This window comes from Bemisia tabaci, chromosome 7, assembly GCF_918797505.1.
Source record: "Bemisia tabaci chromosome 7, PGI_BMITA_v3".
Taxonomy (NCBI): domain Eukaryota; kingdom Metazoa; phylum Arthropoda; class Insecta; order Hemiptera; family Aleyrodidae; genus Bemisia; species Bemisia tabaci.
The window spans coordinates 52,596,097-52,602,096 of record NC_092799.1 but is presented as its reverse complement, the minus strand read 5'-3'; positions in this window follow the sequence as shown (position 1 = coordinate 52,602,096).

The window sequence follows — 6,000 nt, the reverse complement described above, 5'->3', positions numbered from 1 at the left end:
TTTTTTACTTAAAAACGGTTGCTGTCGGGTTTTTGTGCCAATTTCAGTAAGTTTCCGGCGTAGTTCGAAGCAATTTCCCTAAAATTGTCAAAGAAATCCGCACGTACGTTCTCTGGGTAAATTAAAAAATACGCAATTACAATTCATTTAAAACATTATATTGCCCGGTTAAATTTGGGAATTGCGGATGTGGTTTGGTTCCCGCCTGTTAAACGCGGGTAAATTGACCCCAGTTAGAGGTAATAAATTTCAGAAACCTCGGACCCTTGAATCCCCTAAAGTTTAAGAGTTGTGCTCCAACGTTAACGCTCAGATTTGCTCAATGATGACTGATGACTGATGACCAAAGTAGTGAGCAATCGGTTTAGCAAACTGACCTAGTTTGCAGAGACCAGTGTAGGAAAGCGCATCACCCTGACTTTCATCAGCCATCATTAGGCGATGCATATGTTCAACAAATTGCCAGCCAATCACCATTAGGCCGAAAATAACCGATCACGCCGCTTTAAATGAACGTATTTCTGCCAAACGGAACTATGTGCGCACTGACGTGAGCCCTGTTATGCATATATTCTAATGGATCTCAGGGCTCATGTCTTAATGCACTTAGTTCCGCTTAGCAGAAATACGTCCAAATGTTAGTAAGGGATCTCTAAAATGTAACGCTTGTGCCTGCATTGACCGCAGTGATGAGTGAAAAGCCTGTGTCAAAATCCTCCATCAAAATGTCAAGGTCAAGTGCTTTGACTGGTCCAAGTCATGAAATAAGCCAATCACAACACCTGGCCTTAATATTTTGATGGCTAGTTTTGACAGTGTGACAAAGGCCTGTCGCTCACGTTGACTATATTTTGCAATTAGGATCCACCATTTGTGGCCCATTAAACAAACAAACAAACAAAAAAACACCTATCTGCAGAGAGAAACTCGTGGCATTTTTGTCGTTTTCAAAATGAGCCAGAAAAAGTGACTTTAATGCAAAATTTGGTTTATGTTGCATATTTTGAGCGACTGGACAAAACTGAGACAACTGATAGATCCGCATTGTGTCATGGAATTTAAAATTGACGTATTTCTATCAAACGGAACTATGTGCATTAAGGCATGAGCCCTGAAACTCAGAAGAATGTGTGCATAACACGGCTCACGTCATCATGCGTGTCATCACGATATCATCGTATTTCTATCAAACAGAACTTTGTGCATGATGACGTGAGCCCTGTTAGGCACACATTCTTTTGGGTCTCAGGGCTCATGCCTTGATGCACATAGTTCCGTTTGATAGGAATACGTCCAAATGGACTTGAAGTACCCGACGAATGGAAACATTACTAAATTTATGTGCGTTGTTTCAAAACGATGAGAGTAGATATGCTGCTCAACGTCACTCAATTGGAATACATTTTATAATCAGGAACTACAATATCTGGCACATTTTAGAAACAGCGTATGTACCACTAGTTTCCCTGTGCAGTTACATGTTTTTACCTATGAGCCAGAAATTTTAGCTCCAGATTGCAAAATGAAGTCCGATTAAACAGGACGCTCGTGAAATTACATAAAAAATGGACAGAATGTATTACATTTCAAGCGTAACTTTTGATATACATGCAGGTAGTTGAATAAAAGAAAATTGACTTTTTAAAAAACTTTCATCCATAGATTATTTATGTTATTTATAAGAGGAACTGTGATTCTTTTGGCTTACGTAGCGTATGCGTATAACAGCGGAGCAGCGGAAAAACGTGGCCGCATCTCTCAGCAATGAAATCACCAATATCCCCGGAGCTCTTGAATCCCTGAAAGCGCTTAAATTCCTTGCGCTCCACATTCCCAGTCTGGCTGAGTGCTATAGGGAGGGAATTCTCTCATTCTGCGGAAATTTCGAGTCCTTCATTAATAAAAAACATGCCTCTGCCTCCTCATCTTGCTGTGACGGTGCAAAAACACTTGCTGATAAAATCAACGACCTACTCACGGCTAAACTTGACCTGTTTAACTCTTCGCTCCGTCAAGAACTGAATCAATTTAATACTAACATTCAAAATTCTCTCGCCGAAAGAAAAGCGTCTGTTATCTCAACAGAAAAAACTATCAAAAAATTGGACTCAGAAACTATCCCGTCCCTTGACAAATCAGTGGTCAAAGTTAAGAGTCTCATTGAATCTGAGATCCACCAACAATCCAGAACACTGGATGAGTTCAGGATAGATGTGTCCAATCGCTTCGCCCTGCTTAGCCAAAATAACGTCATAATCTCTGACGACAATCACATCAATGACGCTCCATCGAATGATGCTAAAACCCCGTACAGCGAAGTACTCAAACGTAGGGGCATGCTTAACGCTCCCAGACGCCACTCTGTATCCCATACCCAGCGACCTTCCCCCTCCGCTCCTACCATCCTTCAACCACCTCCATCCATTAAAAACATCCTTGAAGGAAACTTCCCTCCTCCTCCGATCCTTCTAGAAGAGCGCGCCATTCACGCTGAAAAAGTTTACCCGGCTGTTCTGATTTTCCCTAGGGGAGGTTCCTCTCTAGAAGAGGCTTGGGCGCTAACCATCAAATCAGCAAAAGGAGCGGGCATCCAGATTATGAATAAAACCACTTTTAACTCACATATCAAAATCTCAGTCCTCAAAACACAGCAAGTTTCCACTCTCGTCTCTCTTCTCAAAAATCATACTAAGATCGCTTGCAGGAAAGTGAAACTTCGTCGCCCTGAAATCTGTATCTTCTCAGTAAACAATGATCTGTCTGCTGAGGAAATCGTGGAAGAGGTCTTTATCTCGAATGACTTTATTTCACGATCCACTCGATGGAACCAATCATCTTTTCACCAAAACTTTGAAGTTGTTAAATCCTTTCGAACAAAGAAAGACCTCAAAAACAACAACAAGACAGTCATCGCCCGATGCTCCCCGGCTGTTCGTAACTCAATCATCCTCCATGGCTCTATCTTCATCAACTCTCTCGAATCACACTGCATAGACTGGCTGGACCCTTTAAGATGCTATCGGTGCAACAGATATGGTCACGGATCCAGGTTCTGTGATAGCGACCCCCTCTGCTCATCCTGCTTAGGAGCTCACTCACCCACCAAGGACAAAGCCTGCCCTAACCCACCATCGGGCAATTCTCCTCCAAAGTGTGTTACCTGCTTCGCTTATGAGAGAAATGATTATCATGGTCATAATCACACAGACTTTAATTGTCCTTCTAAAATCCGTGCTATGGAATCAATTATCAGGGAAACTGATTACGGCTGGTCCGATCATCCTGCCCCTCTTCAGAGTGATATACTCACTAACCCTGCTCCCTTTGCGCTTCCCGTCCCGGAAATTAATCAACAGAATCAGAACCAACTGAGTCAGCCATCCCTCCCTCCTATAGCCGCTAACTCAGATGCCCTCTCATCACAAGTAGTAGAGTTATCAAACACAAAGTCCGTCACTAAAGATTTTTGACCGCCGTAATCAGAATTCCTCCAAACCTTTGAGTCAAGGTCGCGCCGGCCCCCCCACCCCGTTATCTCTATCTCATAAAAATAAGCCGTGTCTTAAATTATTATTGTCAAACTGTAAAAAACATTCCCTTTCTCATGAAGCCATTGTCTCTAGAGCCCTAGACACAGGGGCTGGAATAATAGCGTTAACAGAACCAAACATCCCTAAAGCGAAAGATCAAGGGTTTTTTATTGATCTTTCATCTAGAGTTGCAGTTAAAACAACAAACTCCCTAGCAGGTTCTACCTCAAATTGGACCAAAGAAGATGGCTTCGTCCATTTCACATGGAACAATACTGTTTTTTACATCTGCTATATTCCCCCTCATTTTCCTCCTGCTTTTACCATTGATGACTTTAATAATTTTCTGCTTAGATTAGAACTTTCCATCACCCAACAATCTCTCCCCATAGTCATAATGGGTGACCTCAATAGCCGTTCCCTCACCTGGGGTGACAAACTTACCGATCCCAGAGGTGAAATTCTCTCAGAATGGTTTACAGCCAATTCCTTGGCTACCTTAAATGACTCCACTTCTTTCAATCCCACCTTTAAAAATCATAACGGAGAATCTTCAGTAGATGTTGTCGCTGTTTCAATTTCCTCTCTCCCTCTTTTTTCACATCTTAGAGTACTAAGCAACTTCGAAAACCATAGTGATCACCATGCTATCGAGTTTGATATGCTAACTGAATCTTCCCCTCCGGTAAGGCCCTCGGTTCCCACCGGGTGGTGGATTTCCAAGGAGCGCACCCCATCCTTTGTATCCATGGTATCCCGTTATGTCATCTTAATCCTGGCCGCGACCACAGTACTTACAGCACAAAGTTGCCAAGCAACTCTTACTCACTCACTCAACAGAAATTTTGATGTTAAAGATCCGTCATCAAAGAAAAAACCCTCATATTGGTGGACCCCTGAAATAGCATCCCTCCGTAAGTCATGCCTCCAGTCACGTAGACGCCTCTACAAAATGAAAGGCAAATCATCCACTGAAAATGACCAGGCCTACTTAGAGTTTTCCAACTCCCGCAAACTACTAAATGACGCTATTTTTAAATCCAAAAATCAAAGATGGGAGAATTTAATCGAAGAACTCGAATTTGACTGCTGGGGTAGGGCTTATAAAATTATGCGTAATAAATTTAAATCACCCAAATCTCATGACAATGAGTCGCTAACTGAGTTTGAGCTCAGGAAAGTAGTTTCTGAACTTTTTCCTCTACACCCCATCATCTCATGGGAGAGAACGTACGTAGATGAAGAGATAATCCCATTCTCGCAGGAAGAAGTTAAACGCGCATGCTCCCGCCTCAGAGCCAAAAAAGCACCCGGCCCTGATAGAATTCCTCCCGAGATCGTCAAAACTTTCGTCAACTCCAACATTTCTCCTTGCACTGACATGTTTAACAGCTACCTATTGTCAGGTAACTTTCCTATCGAATGGAAGCAAGCTATTCTCTGTCTCTTGCCTAAGCCAAAAAAAGCTGGCATAAAAAAATACAGGCCCATCTGCCTCCTTAATGGACTAGGCAAAATTTTCGAACATCTCATATTATTCAGACTTTCCTCATCAGTTGACCCCCTTTCAGAAAGGCAATTCGGCTTCAGGGCTGGCCGTTCAACCCTTGATGCAATAAACACAGTAAGAGACATTGTAGCTAAAAAATATGATGTCAGGGGGAAAAAAGCCCTCGCAATCCTAATGTTAGATGTAAAAAATGCATTCAACTCGCTTTCGTGGCTAGATATAGTAACATCTCTAGAAAGGAAAAATGCTCCTGCCTATTTAATCAATCTAATCAAGAGCTATCTTTCAGACCGCACAATTACTTACGGCACCCACTCCTTCCCTGTCACATCTGGAGTCCCTCAGGGCTCAATCCTTGGCCCTTTTCTCTTTAACACCTGTTATGATTCGGTCCTTGAAAAAATTCATACCAAAAAGTGCGAGAAAATCGGGTACGCAGATGACCTCTCGGTCATCATCGAGGCTGAAACACCATCTGAGCTGCGCCAGAGTGCCCAAGTAATTTCCCTTGAGATCAGAGAGGAAATGTCACCCAAGAAATTGAGCCTTGAACCGGACAAGACTGAAGCTTGCTTCCTGGGAGGTGGGGGCAAATGGAAGAGGGCATCCTTCCGAGTTCTTGGCTGTCTTATCAGGCCCTCCCCCTCCATCAAGTATTTAGGAATTTGGCTTGATAAAAGACTTAGTTTCAGAAACCACGTAATTAAAGCATGTGAAAAGGCCCTTAAAGTACATAGATCGTTAATTCCCTTACTTCCTAACATACGGGGTCCCTCCTTCAAAAAAAGAAAACTCATTCTAAACGCAGTCTACTCTTCCCTCTTTTATGGCGTCCCTTTATGGGCCGATGTCACTAAGATATCCAAATACTGTGCAATAATAACTAAAACTTGCAGACCGCTCAAACGTAGCATTTGCGCCGCATATCGCACAGTCTCCAATAACATTTTGGATATACTT